At 41.6% G+C, this 14,857-nt stretch overlaps 1 pseudogene; it reads left to right on the top strand.

The window, feature by feature from the left end:
- The first annotated feature begins 2,432 nt into the window (after positions 1–2,432).
- Positions 2,433–2,582, top strand: LOC116877256 (annotated as a pseudogene).
- Positions 2,583–14,857: the final 12,275 nt, after the last annotated feature.

The raw sequence follows: 14,857 nt of genomic DNA, 5'->3' as shown, positions 1-14,857 counted from the left end.
GTTCAAACGTTTTTTAATGGTCCCACCATCTTTTCCATGAAGTCCAAATACTATGCTGGACATATATGGGTCCCTGCACCTTTCAACTTGTTCTCCACTCTACCCTTGCCTCACACACTTTCCACTCAAGCCAAACTGAAGCACTTGGTCTTCCCTGAGCCCTCCACCCCCTCACTGTTATACCTGGGCCATGAGACCCATCCCACCTCCAACTTCCTCTTACCCTGGCTAACTTCTACTCATTCTCCAAGACTTGGCTCAGTTGTTAGTGTTCTCTCTGATTTTCCTGCTCACATTGTGTATCAGCAGCATCCTCAGCATCTCCTGGGAACCTGCTAGAAATGCTGAATCTCAAGCCCTACCCCAGATCCACTGAGTCAGAAATCTGCATTTAACAGGAAATCCAGATTTGTGTGCACAGTGAAATTCAAGACACACTGCTCTAGGCAGTCTGGTCTGCCCCTCCACGTACTCCAGGAAGCCTTCCTAATGAGGCATTCTTATCTTCTGTTTACTTCTCTGTTTCCTCACTAGGTTTTGAACTCTCTGAGAATGAGGACCACATCTTACTCACTTTTGGTGACTCAGTGACTACTCTAGTGCTAGCACATAGTAGGTGCTCAATAAATGTTTGTTGCATGAGTGAACAATCAGTTAATGGCTTCATGTAGTGAACAAATGGTGGTCTATTACTCATGACCATAGGTGACCAGCTTAAGGAGGATTCCATTTCAGATACTTTGTTGGGATCTAGTTAGTTTCTTCTTTTCAATCATCTATTTACTTTATAGAAGCTTTGAGGCCAGTCAGGTCCCTGGTACCTTCCAGAGCCCAGAAGCAGCACCTGTGATGCTATTATTTAAACCTAAGAGACTTTCCCATTAGTAAGATTCTTTAAAATGGCCACTCCTTGGCGATACACCAACTGTTCTTGAAAGGCCGCCTTTTAATCACTTCTCAGCCTTTTGGCTAAGATCAACTGAAAGGCAGCCTTTTATTTATTTATTTATTATTATCATTTTTAAAGATTTTATTTATTTATTTGACAGACAGAGATCACAAGTAGGCAGAGAGGCAGGCAGAGAGAGAGGGGGAGGCAGGCTCCCTGCTGAGCAGAAGAACCCAATGCGGGGCTCCATCCAAGGACCCTGAGATCATGACCTGAGCTGAAGGCAGAGACTTTAACCCACTGAGCCACCCAGGTGCCCCAAAAGACAGGCTTTTAAATTAAAAAACATTTTCTTTCTTTCTTTCTTTCTTTTTTTTTTTTTTTTTAAGATTTTATTTATTTATTTGTCAGAGAGATAGAGAGAGTACAAGAAAGCAGAGTGACAGGTAGAGGCAGAGGGAGAAGCAGGCTCCCTGCAGAGCAAGGAGCCTGATGTGGGACTTGATCCCAGGATGCTGGGATCATGACCTGAGCCGAAGGCAGCTGCTTAACCGACTGAGCCACCAGGCATCCCCAACATTTTCTTTCTGATCAAAGATCCACTTTGAAGACTTTTAAATTGGGCTTAAAGTGGAGATTAAGGGACTGAGTGGCATGGGGCATCGCCTTTGACTTCTTACCCTTACTGGGGAGCTCTCATCAGGACTCCTGGTTCTGTGCAAAGAATGGAGAGGCCACCCTAGCCCCAGACTTGATTTTTTTCTCTTTTACCTGAGAGAGAGAGATGGGTGACCCTCATGCCAGAACTTTAATGGTGAGAGACCCTCCATTCAATGTTGGATTTCAAGGAACACATTTAGATCTGCCAAGGGACACGTTTAGATCTGCCTCAGTTCTTTCATGGCTGAATTAAAAGAGCATCATGCCAAAGAGGGTGAGGGTTTTGAAGGTCAAGGCTTAGCCTTAGAAGCCTTCCTTATTTTCTGCTGCAGAACAGGTTGATTCCTGGGGCGCCTGGGTGGCTCAGTGGGTTAAAGCCTCTGCCTTCGGCTTGGGCTCTCTGCTCGGCGGGGAGCTTGCTTCCTCCTCTCTCTCTCTCTGCCTGCCTCTCTGCCTACTTGTGATCTCTATCTGTCAAATAAAATAAATAAATCTTAAAAAAAAAAAAGAACAGGTTGATTCCTCTCTTTCTACCTTGACCCTCTGAATTTTCTTTTCTGACATATTTGGACTCAGGAAAGTATCTTCTATTTGTGATGAAAATAGTACCATGTATTTATTTGAAAAGTGCTCAACTCTTCAATATCCAGTCTTTGATCCCACTTGGTCCTCATGGGAGGCAACAGAACGGTTTCACCAAGTGGGATTCAGGTGCAGAGAGAAGAGACTAACCCGGGGTCATGCATTCAGGCAGAGCTGAGGTTGGGATTCAAGGCTTCTGAATCTCTTTGCAGCCTGCTTCTTGATTTCATAAGATGGATTCCTGCATATGAATACAATGTTCAGGATTTAAATACAAAGTCCCTCTTAATTCTCACTTCTCATCGCTTCTCGGCCTTTTGGCTAATATCAAGTGTAGTATCTGTTCTTATCAGTTTAATTCTCACTTCTCTGAGAGACAGGCAGTCTGTCTTCCTCATTTGACAGATTAGGGAGTCAAGGTGGACTTCCCCTTCTCATGGGGGAAACTTATGCAAAACCCAGCTTGAATATGATGCCTAGGATTCTGTTCCTGGATTTTCCCAGGAGCCATTGGCTCCTTCTTCATCCTTCTCTTGAACTTGTTTGTTTCTCCCCTATAGCATCCATCCAATGGGATGGTTATCATTTGACCTATGAGTGGTTTGAGAATATTGTATTTTTTTGACAGGATTCAATACTGGAAAATAATATTCTTTTTCCTCCCTTTGCAATTTCATCTAAAGTTTTGTTTCTTTGGGATCCTCTGGAATAAAAGAAAGCATATTATACATCAGGGCACATTTGACAGATGTAAGTGGTTATACTAACAGTGGGATTATTTCTCTACGTGTCTAATGTATTCAGGATTCTTTCAAATGAAACAATTTTAAAACTCATCCCTGAAAATGAAACGAAGACTTTTAAGTATCCCACACTTACCTCCTTCTTCTTTTGGATTTTAAAGCCTTTTTGTCTTTAATATGAGGGCACTATTTTGTTGCCTATAATTTACTTCAAAATACTTTGACACAGCCTGACTTTATATATCTATATCTAGAGCTACCTAATTATCTGTATACTTCTATGTATATGCGTACACACAAACACACCCTTATGTTGGTATACATGATATGTGTGTGTTTGTAAGTAAATTTATTTTTGCCTGTATCCTAGGAACAGTCTTTTACCCTAAGATGGAGCATACATGTCTGGGGTGGGTAGTTAGTGTTTTGAAAGCTTCTAATCAGAAGACCACACAACAGAGGTAGACTTCAGCTATCCTTTTTTTCTTTTAAGGATTTATTTATTTTAAAGAGAGAGAGTGTGTGTGCATGAGAGTGGGGGTGTGGGGGAGGGGCAATGGGCGAGGGATAGGAAAGGAATCTCAAGAAGACTCCCCACTGAATGTGGAACCTGATGTGGAGCTTGATCTCACAATCCTGAGATCATGCCTGAGCTGAAATCAAGAGTTGGACGCTCAACCAACTGAGCCACTCAGGCACCCCTACTTCAGCTATCTTTATACCTAATCAACACTGGGGGCTTTGTCAGTTTTCACAGGAGAAGGAAGTGGTGTTCAAGATAAATGGATTAGCCAGAAATATTGCAGAAATGGGGCATAGGAATTTAGTTCATACTCTATTCCTTTCAAAATGGTGCCAGAGGTTTCATTCTGAAATGGTGCTGTGCTCAGTCATTGATCTGAGCATTCTCATGAATTATAAGGTCTCATGAATCTAATTATAAAGGACCTGAGACCTGTTGCTAGATTATTGTCATGTTTGCCTTTGGTGAACCTAAAATTTTCGATGAAGACAGAAAGCTGGACCTTCTTCAAGTTTATAGACTAGGTTGTGTGAGTGTTTGGGGGCCTGCTTGCTAAATGAATGAGTGTGTATAAGCAAACTTTGGTCTGAGATTTAATTTCATTTTAATCAAATGGCAAGAGAAGGGATCTATAGATTCTGCCCACCTCTAACTATTGGATATTACCCATGTTTACTAGAAAGAACCTAATACTTGTGAACAACGAAATTTGCTCATGACAGAAGGTAATGGAGTAACCGAGTACATCTCTTAGAGTGGCCTTTTCCCCATTAGAGGACTTTATTTCCATTTTTATGATATTCATGTATCAGCCCTCTCAATTTTGCAAGGGAGACTAATTAAGTATTCCCTAAGTAAACAATAAGAACACACACTTTTAATGATGTCTTAGCTTCATGTTATCATATATAAGAAATTTGTTTTAAAAGTACAGTGGGGCCACGGATGAAACAGATGCCTATGTTGCAAGTATCATCCTATCCAGAGAGGCAGGATTGTTGACAGTGTGCAAGAGGGCACAACAAAGGTAGTGCTGCCATCAATCCAGGACCTCTGGGGAGAGACTCTTTAGTTTCCTTAGTGCATTTGCTACTTGGGGCCGGTTAGGATCAAGGGGAGAAGATTGCTGCAGATTTTGTGGGAATCCATGGAAGCTCAACATGATACAGCTGATTGGGCAAATCCTTTCTTTCCAGGATTGAGTTGTTTCTTATTTGTAGGATGGAAAGGTATAGAGTTTTTTGGGTTTTTTCTTGTTTTTGTTTTTGTTTTTGTTTTGTAAAGTACAATAATGACTTGGCAAAAAAAGAGTCTGTACATATCCTGGAATGAAATATACTAATTGTTAATTATGATCATTTTTGCATGGTGGAAATACTGATAGTATTTTCCCTTCATTTTTGTTACTGTTTTCCAAATCATTGTGGTGCCTGAAGATGTTGTTTTGAGGCACTCAGTATGGAGTCCTCTAGCCCAGAGTGGGGTGGGGTGTGCAAGCTCTGATCTGGCCAAAGGGTGAGAGTAACCCAAGCTGACTCCTTGGGCTTTGCTGGGGTTATAGGAGGAAAAAGCCCAGAGACAGAGGAACAAGATTCAGTGGTGAGATGGAGGTTTAGATCAATTTAATTTCTTTTTTTTTTAGTATTTTATTTATTTATTTGACAGACAGAGATCATAAGTAGGCAGAGAGGCAGGCAGAGAGAGGAGGAAGCAGGCTCCCCGCTGAGCAGGGAGCCCGATGTGGGGCTTGAACCCAGAACCCTGGGATCATGATCTGAGCCGAAGGCAGAGGCTTTAACTCACTGAGCCACCCAGGTGCCCCTTTAATTTCAATAATAAAAGAGATGTGAACTTTTTTTATATCTGAAGTTTCTGAAACAGGTCATTTTGGTTGTAGAGGTATTCTTCCATTTATTGCATACTTCTCATAAATATATATATATTTTAAAGTTCTACAAGCCAAACACAATCACTAAATTAAAGGTTGCTATGTCTTTGAATGGCTATGCTATTGTTCTTTTAACTCTACCCCTACAGGTGGCAATTCAGATTCTTTTCTTTCTCATCATATATTTAGAGTATGATTGTACATAAAGTTTTTTTTGTCCACTTCTGATGATCCTGGTTAGTATTTATGAAGCCCTTTCTATGTGCTTGACTTTGCTAAGCATTTTCCAAACATTCTTTCATTCAGTTCCTACAGCCACTCTATGATTAGACACTGTCATTATATCCATTTTACAGATGAGAAGATTAAGTCTCGCAGGGGCTAACATATTGCCCACTCACCCAACTAAGAAATGGTAGATCCAGGATTTGAATCCAGATGCATCCTACTTATAAAGTCTATATTCCCAGGCACTAGCTGTCCTCTTTTCTGGTTACCAGCTATATTCTCTCCTCTGTATTTGGGATCATTTCTTTAGCATTGGTTAATAGGGGCAGAATTACTGAGCCTAAGGCCACATGTTAATTTATAAGGCTCTTAACTCCTATTGCTACCAGCACGTTTTATCTCATCTTCATGAACACTGGGTATTACTATTAAAATAATAATTAAAATTTGGCAAATTAGACATGCAAAAACAGCATCTTATAGCTTTTATTTGCAATTATTTGATTACTGGAAGGGGTATGCAATTCCCTACATTGACACATTAGTTTTAATCCCTCTTTTCTGAATTTTGGCTATGCCCTTTGGTTTATTTATCTTCTGGGAACTTAACATGTTTCTTAATGATTTGTATGAGCTATTTACATAATAAAGATGTTAACCCTTCATTACATTTCAGCATTTTTTCCTGTTTTCTGTTTGTCTTCCAGTTTCTCTACAATCTTTAGATTTAAAATGTTCCCCCCATCTTATTAATGCACAAAGATGAATTTATTTATTCAGTGATGAATAGGACTTGGTCTAGTCCTAATAAAGATTCACATTTATTTATTCTATAAACACCTATTTAGTACCTACTTTGTGTAAAACATTGTGTTGGGTATTGGGGTAGCAGAGTGTGTGTGTCTGCATGGGTGGGAAAGGGTCAGGAAAGGCTACTTACCTTTCAAGGATGTTAAATCTAGTTAAGGAGTAGGGTCCAGAACACATATAAAATAGTAAAATGACAGGAAAAGATCTTATAGTAATGACTGACAAAGCAGTTGTGTAGTTAGCACCATAAATTTAGGTGAAGTAGGAGCCCAAATATTATTCAGAAAAATCTTCTAAACTCACCTGATGTGGTTTCAGATACAGCTGTGTTCAAATACAGGTACTGATATTTGCTATGTGTTTTTTGGATAAGTTACTTAACTTCTGACTCTTTTTTCTGAAAGATCATTTTTGGGGGGCAAAGAAATGCCTCATCTTATATTTAAATCCAATAAATGTGTGCCAGGATATGAGATGCTTTCAAATAGCTGTGAAATTTGGAGAAGGATAAAATTTCATTGTGCCATTCTGGGTACCCTAAATCATACCAAGTGTAAGTTTATGCCCTCCCCTGAATAGGCGGGTTTTTTATTTTAGAAGTCAGGTTTTTTATTTTATTTTATTATTTCTTTTCAGTGTTCCAGAATTCATTGTTTATGTACCACACCCAGTGCTCCATGCAATATGTGCCTTCCTTAATACCCACCACCAGGCTCACCCAAGCCCCCACTCCGCTCCCCTCCAAAAACCCTCAGTTTATTTCTCAGAGTCCAGAGTTTCTCATGGTTTATCTCCCCCTCCAATTTCCCCCAGCTCACTTCTCCTCTCCATCTCCCCGTGTCCTCCGTGTTATTCCTTGTGCTCCACAAGTAGTGAAACCATAGTCAGTCAGGTTTAGAATGTGGCATGGACTGCCCTAGTTACCTTACCTCAGTCATTCATGTAACTAATGCTTGCTGCCACTAACCATGTTAGTATGTCAGGCACTGGTGGCTGTGGGGACTTTTTAGATCTCTTTAAGGGCTCAAAAATTGCCCAAAATCCAGGGCAAAAAGATTTTCTCTCTAAGCAATAGAGGACATATGTGCCAATGCAGTTTTTTTTTTTTTTAAAGATTATTTGACATATACAGTCTGATTGCTTATAAACTCCCAGTAGAAATGTCAATGGCAGCAAAATGAGGGGCTGTAAGTAGCCCTTCGATGACCTTGTGTTTAGGGTACTGTACTGGGAGGCTGCTCATGCGGTGTGGCTCTAAAAGCTGTTGGTGAACTCTGCACCCAGGTGACTGTGCCAGCCCAGTGAGTACCAGTGATCATTGTTCCAGAAATTGATGATTATACTGAAACACTGCTCTCCACTTCCAACTTTTAGGCTAGCCGACTCAGCCTCAAGACCTGGGCCCAGCAACAGTAGGACCCCAGGGGGCAGCCAGCTTTCTCTCACACTGTGGCCAGCATATGGCCACTTCCCCAGTCTCCTACGAACCCTGAAAGTTATTAATGTTTTTATTTCTGCCTCGTGTCAAATATTTTCCCATCTCAACAAATAGAGTTCTATAAAAACAGTCTTAATGGAAACATGGTGTTCTGTTACCCACAATTGTTATAATCTTTTATTGGATGTTTAGGTCATTTAAATAATTTGTCATTTAATTTTTCACAAAACTCCTTTTTTCCCCCTCAATTGCTTTCTAGTGAAGCAGTGTCAATATAGACTCCCACTGCAGTGTAGGAGAATGCAGTTTCTCTGTATGTTAACAAGACAATGCGATAACAATTTAAAAAATTGTTTGCCAGTATGATAGTTGGAGAATGGATTTCATTATTTAATTTGCATATCTTTGATCATTGGGAAAAGTAGCACATTTTTACATTTATTGGCCATTTGCCCTTCCTCTTTGTGAATTGCTTGTTTACCCTTTTTGCCATTGGTGTGATCTTTTTTTCTTATTGATACATGAGAGCTTTTTACATACAAAGACCACAGATTTAATATTAAATGTTAAGATTGTAGTTAAAAGGAAAAGGGATCAATATGCAAAGAAAGTAGAACCATAGCAGTGTCTTGGCTGGTCTCCATTCTTGTTCTTCTCTAGTGCATTGTCTGTGGAGGTTTAGAGTGAGGGCTCTAAAATGTAGTCTGATCTTCTCATTCTCCCTTTAATAGCCCCCACTTACATTAAGATATGGTTCAACTCCCAAAACGTAGAGTAGAAGGTCTTTTATGACCATCTTGCTTGCCCTCTGGATTCCCCTTTCTTAATCCCCTGTATCCAATTCTATGAGCCATTCATGTGGAATTACTTTCAGCTCCCAAGAGAGCCAGCCTCTCTCTTCTGGGCCCTTGTGTTATATCCTTTGCCTGGGCCTCTCTTTCAATTCTTTTTTCTTTCAGATAACTACCACTCATCATCCAAGTCTGCCTTGGACACCACTTCCTTCAGATCAGTGATTCTCAGCCAGGGATAGTTTTGTTCTCAGGAGATAGTTGGCAATGTCTGGGGACATTTTTGGTCATCACATTGGGGGAGGGGTATGATAGTGACAGCTAGTGGGGGAAGGCCAGGGATGCTGCTAAATATTCTGCAATGTGTAGAACAGCCTTCCACAACAAAGAATTATCTGGCCCAAAATATCAACAGTGCAGAGGTTGAGAAACCCTGCTCCAGATCTGCAAGTCTTTACCAATCTTGCCACCTACTCCCTGTCCACTTTAAGATAGGCTGAGTTTCCCTCCCTTGACCTCCTGGGACACCACTCTGTGCTTATCACTTTCACAGACCGACTACACTATATTGTAATTGTCCTCTGGGCTAGAAGATTCTTGAGGGCAAGAAACATGTTCTCTTACTCTAGGGCCTAGAGTTGGCAATATGGTGGGCAGCAGCAGTTTAGCATAGTGTAGACTGGGGAGACACAGTGTGCCTGGATTTGAATCCCAAACACCGCTATTTACTAGCTGTGTGCTCTTGGGCAAATCACTAACCTCTCTGTGCCCAGTTTTCTCTTCCCTAAAATGAGGATATTAATAGTACCTGCCACATAGAGCTATTAGGAGGAATATGTGGGTGAATATTTGTAGATTGTTTCGAAAACCCAGCTCTATATAAAAAGGAACAGGAATGAAATAAGCAGTCAATAAATATTTGGTGACTGAATGACCAGCGTAGGCCTTACCAGGGGTTTGGCTGTTTCTCCCTTTATTATCTTCCACCTATTTCATTCAGCACAAAGCAATTTCCCCCAACAATTTAAGAAGTTTCTTTTCTTTGTTCTTAGTTTTGCCAGGCTCCCATTGTATCTCTCAGTGTCTCTGTAGTCATGGGCTGCTAATTGTCCAAAAAAGTATTCCTGTGATTGGTAAAGGGGCAAATGAGAGCGAGCCAGAAACACGGGATCACAAACGCACACACTCCATTTTGGAAACAGTTTTCTTTTAAATAAAATGCACATGTGGTTCATCTTTTGTATGTGGGATATACTAGGGAGAGACTTTTACAAACGAATCTACTTAAGAGATAGATTTACACAAAGTACATGGAACACATTCTGCAGCAGCGTCGGGCACCGTCTCAAATCAGCATCGGCTGTTACATATTTGAAGTTAATTTGACGTTGAAGTAAACAAATCAAAGTGTGTTTATGAACTAATTAGGCCCTATTCTCAATGCTGTGGCTAAGAAGTTTTGTCACAATTACTGATCAGTGGTTTTCTTTGTTTTGTTTTCGAAATTCCATAGCAACACACAAAAATAAAGCTGTTGTTATCACACTGGTACTTATGTCATTCCAGTGTCTTGCAGGCAGAGTATCCAAGGGGGAAGTCAGTCCATCTTTAGCTGAATCTTCTCAGCATGGTTCCTAGAGTATAAACTGGTGGCATCTTTGGAAGTTGATAGGAGAAGGGAGAATCTGTTAGAAGTGTTTTAAAATTGCTTTAAAATGCACACTCTTGCTCATTCCTCCCTTGCCTGTGCAACCGTCCTGTGTGTTTGTGGCTTTATTCTCTTGCCACTGGGGAGAACTGGTTCAAGACCTCATGGAACGAATGCTTCCATCCAGATCAGCAACAGCAAACTTGATATGAGAATACAAACTGTGGAGCACTGTACATTGTCACTTTCCTTAAGGAATTTTTTTGCCCCACAGAAGCTCATTAAGCTCTGTAAAGGAGCATATGCACTCACACAGGCCATAGAAAGTCTTTCCTGCAGGTACCAGTTAAGCATGGAAGGTATGTCTAGAAGAAGGGATCTGCAGTGGGCTGAAGACATGCTCAAAGGGTAGAGATGGAGACCCCCCAGGCAGTAAATCTTCCCGATGTGGTTCCAGCTGGAACAGAGGTCTGAAGACTGATCTAATCCTTCTTCTTCTTCTTCTTTTTTTTTTTTTTTAAAAGATTTTTATTTATTTATTTGACAGAAAGAGATCACAAGTAGGCAGAGAGGCAAGCAGAGAGAGAGAGAGAGAGAGGAGGAAGCGGGCTCCCTGCCAAGCAGAGAGCCCGATGTTGGGCTCGATCCTAGGACCCTGAGATCATGACCTGAGCTGAAGGCAGAGGCTTAACCCACTGAGCCACCCAGGTGCCCCCTGATCTAACCCTTCCTGTCACACGTCATCTCCCCAGTTACCATCTCAGGGTCCTTCTGCAAAGACCTGTTTCCCATCCCCACCCATACGCCCCACACCCTGATAACTTTAAAGGGAGGTGTGGATTAGTCCCCAGTGTTTGGCATTGATGTCCGTTGTCTTCCCTCCATCCAGTACTCCTTGCCCCTTGCACACAGCACACCATTTCTCACTGGTGTCCTTGTCCATGGAACCTCTCACCGCTCATTTGAAGGACTTGGTGATAGTGGGCGCTGTGCAGCTGTCAAATTCTGGGGCCTGCTGCTGAGTGTTATTTTAATTTCTCTTCATCTAAATTCCTCATAGAGCAGCTTTTGAAACATGAGATTGTCTTATTAAGAGGTACTTATTGTAAAGTAGAGTGAGCTCCACCTTTGATGAAGACAGAAGAGGCCAAGTTTGATGGGTTGGATAGCATTAGACAAAGAGAGTAATTAATGACTTAATTGCCTCTTCACCCTTCCCTTTTTAAGAAAAGAAAGTTTTTCTTCTTTTCTTTCAAAACTCACCAGGCTGAACATTGGAATCCCCAATGCTATTTTACAGTTTAGCAAAGAAAGAAAAAAAGGAAAAAATAAATTGGCACCCAATTTTTCTATTATGTTTTCCTGTAACATCTTCCTCACTTTCTAGAATCATCGTATATTGATTTTACCTTTAGTGGCCTTGGAAGCTGCAGTGATCTGTTTGTGGAGAGTTCAGTACCTTGTATGGATTTCCTTGTGTTGGTTTAAACGCTGATAAGATACGTGGCAAATTAATGAAATAAAAATAGCTTTGTCAATAAACAGAAGAGAAGCCACTTTCAACATTTGTTCGGTACCCATCGCTTTTCAGGGCCCCGACAAAATTAGTGGATGGGATTAAAGAATATATTCGTCTTTTATCCCATGTTTGAGTACTTGATCACAGAGGCATGGTTTAATCCAAACATCAATAGCACCTCGTCAATTCCATCAGAGACAGCTGTCAAAGTGGACTTTGGGTTTGTTAGAGCTTTGTGTTTTATCCTTTTTTAAGGTCATGGAGTATTTTCTTTGATTTTTGATGCTGAAATCTTTCTTGATCTTCTAAACTTGAGAAACATCTGTTAAGATTTAATGGGATGGCTTTTGTCTTAAAATTAGAGCCCATCTTGCAAAACTTTCTACCTTCTTTCCTTTCCTGCCCCCCGCCCCCAATTTGGAAAATGGGGAGCTGGGACAGAGGCGGTAAAGCACATGTCCCCCCTGAGACAGAAGCTCTTCTGGTCAGTGTGTGAGAGAGCATGCTAGAATGACAACACTCTGCTGAATTCTGTGAACCCAGTGTTCAATTTTATTTTGTTTCCTATTGACATTAGCAGTTTCCTTGTAGCACATCACTTAGCCCGGGATCTGAGTGACAGATTTATGGATCCTAGCGAATAATGAGACAAAAATGATGTAAGGAAGAGAAACAGCTGGAAATAGGAATTTTAACCTTTTCCCGTAAGCCTCCTTGTTGCTGGATCGCATCGTGTCAACAAAATTTAGTAGTTAAAATAGCTGGAGGTACAGTAACGGCATCTAAAAATATATGCCTCCAAATGTGTACAGACAGCTGTCATGTCTGTTGACAGAATATATTAGTCATTATCCTCATCAGTAGACACAAAATCATCGCAGTTTTCATAATGGAGGCGTTTCATACCACATAATTGCTAGTGATTTTGGAGGTCCTCTGATAGAGTCACCACCATTGTAATCACAGTATTTTCATTTACTTGCTTTTTATATTCTTAACCTGGATGCTAACCCCGCAGCCAAAGCTCTTTGCAGGAAAGCATTTAAAGGTTTCTATTTATTGCTTCAGTCACATTCCCGCCTACCTTTGGCAAGGAAATATGGGCTGGAAACTGCTGTTCTGAACAAAGAAGGTGGTCTAACACCATCGTCCAAGGATTTCTTTCTTCTCAAAGGCAGGAAGGAACCCCCAGTGTGAGTGGTGTGGCAGGGGTGGGGGTTTGGAAAGTCAAAAAGAACTCTCAATGCCACAGTTAGGAGCCATGTCAATTTGGGGAGCTTATTTAACTGTTTTGAGCCTTAGATTCTTAGTGTAAAATGGGGATGATCATAACTACCTTAGAGCTTTGTTTAAACACCCATGAGAGCACCCAGAATGTGTCTGCTATATAATAGATGACTGAAGAATAATAGCTTTGTCTTCCTTCCCTGTTATCCTCAAGTTCTCCCTCCACCGAAATCTTACTGCCTTCCTTGCCCCACCTCAACACATGCACACATTCTTGTTCCTTCTCCCATGGGAAGGCTTCCACAGAACTGGTACCACATTTACTTATGAAATGGGAGGAGAAGAGCAGTCTCAGTTCTCTCTCCCCTAACTGGTTATTCTGCGGTCTGGTAAGGGGAGCATTCTCATTGTTATAAAAAAGATCAAAATACTAAACAGGTAATCCCATACTGCATCAGGCATCGTGTGAAATGCTTACATATATTAACACATTTGATCCTCACAGTGACCCTATGAAGTACATGCAGTTCTTATCTCCATTTTACAGAGCAGGAAGCTAAGGCCAAGAGAGGATGAGTCGCTAACCTGGGATCACGCAGCTGAGATTGGAAGGGCTGGGTCTTGACTCGGGCAGCCTGTCTCCAAAGCTGTAGGCACCGGTGCTCATAAAGCCTCAGAGTTGGGCAGGGGTCTGGAGGCCCATTAGCTGCATCCTCGTAGTCCACTCTGATTTGGCAGACACTGTCTCCCAGAGCCCTCATCCTCAAGTCCTGTGGCTGGAAGGAAAGACTGTGTGGCAGAGATGGAACAAGGCCTGCCTTCTAGAAGGGCACACTGCTGTTCACAATATGAGGGGTTCTGTCAAGGGTTGTTTTTCCCCTCTCTGCCTCTTCCTCCCACTTCTGACATGGTTTTCAATTAGCAGCTTGTAGAGGCCGGGCCTGTGGTCCTCATTTCATGCAATATGCATAACTGAATTCCCCCCCCCCCCCCCCGAGGGGATTAAGGGGCAAGGGGAGTGGTGAAATAAAGGCCCCTTGAATAAAGGGCAGAAATGTGCTGTGGGTACAGGCTGAAAGCAACACCTCACCTCTTTTAAACTTATGTGGGGCCAGGGGTCATTTGGGAAGTGACTGTCACCGAGATGAAAGGGGGCTGTTGCTGCTGAGGGACGCGGGGCTGCTGGGCTGGCTGTTAGGCCTTTCTACCTCATTTCTGGTTTCTGGTGGAACGTACACAGAGGCGGGAGCAGGTCCCTGCTCAGGCATGTTAGTGCTTAAAGAATAAGTAATTTCTTTTCTCTTCTGGGAGGCAAATGAATCTCCCATATCCCTGACGGCTTCTCTCGGTGGAAGGCCTTGTTCATCTTGAGGCCTAGACTGTTTATTTTGCCTGAGCTGAACTGAACTGGCACCCTCCCCTCTTGCAGGGCAGGAAGGATACCACTCTCTGGAGATTCTGCTGGCTGCTTCATCTTGATCACCAGGTTATACCTACATTTCACATGGAAGTCACCTTATGTTTCTTTGTATCAGTCAAAAACAGGATAGTTGTTTTAATGAAGAAAAAAAAATCAAGATGTACATGCTTCAAAATGCAAATGCTACATATTGTCCTCTTCCCTCCAAAACAAAGCTCATGAACCACCCGAAAATAAGCATCCCTTGAATCATACAACAGGAATGTGCTGTAGTAAGGGCTGAAAGGTACATCTTTTTTTAAAAATTTTTTATTTATTACTATTATTACTTTTATAAACATATAATATTATTATCCCCAGGGGTACAGGTCTGTGAATCTCCAGGTTTACACACTTCACAGCACTCACCATAGCACATACCCTCCCCAATGTCCATAACCCCACCCCCCCTCTCCCAACCCCCCTTCCCCCATCAACCCTCAGTTTGTTTT

The sequence above is a fragment of the Lontra canadensis genome, unplaced genomic scaffold, assembly GCF_010015895.1.
Source record: "Lontra canadensis isolate GAN:19392208 unplaced genomic scaffold, GSC_riverotter_1.0 scaffold50, whole genome shotgun sequence".
In the NCBI taxonomy this organism is placed as follows: domain Eukaryota; kingdom Metazoa; phylum Chordata; class Mammalia; order Carnivora; family Mustelidae; genus Lontra; species Lontra canadensis.
The sequence above is the reverse complement of the archived record's forward strand: the minus strand, read 5'-3'. Positions and strand labels throughout refer to the sequence as shown.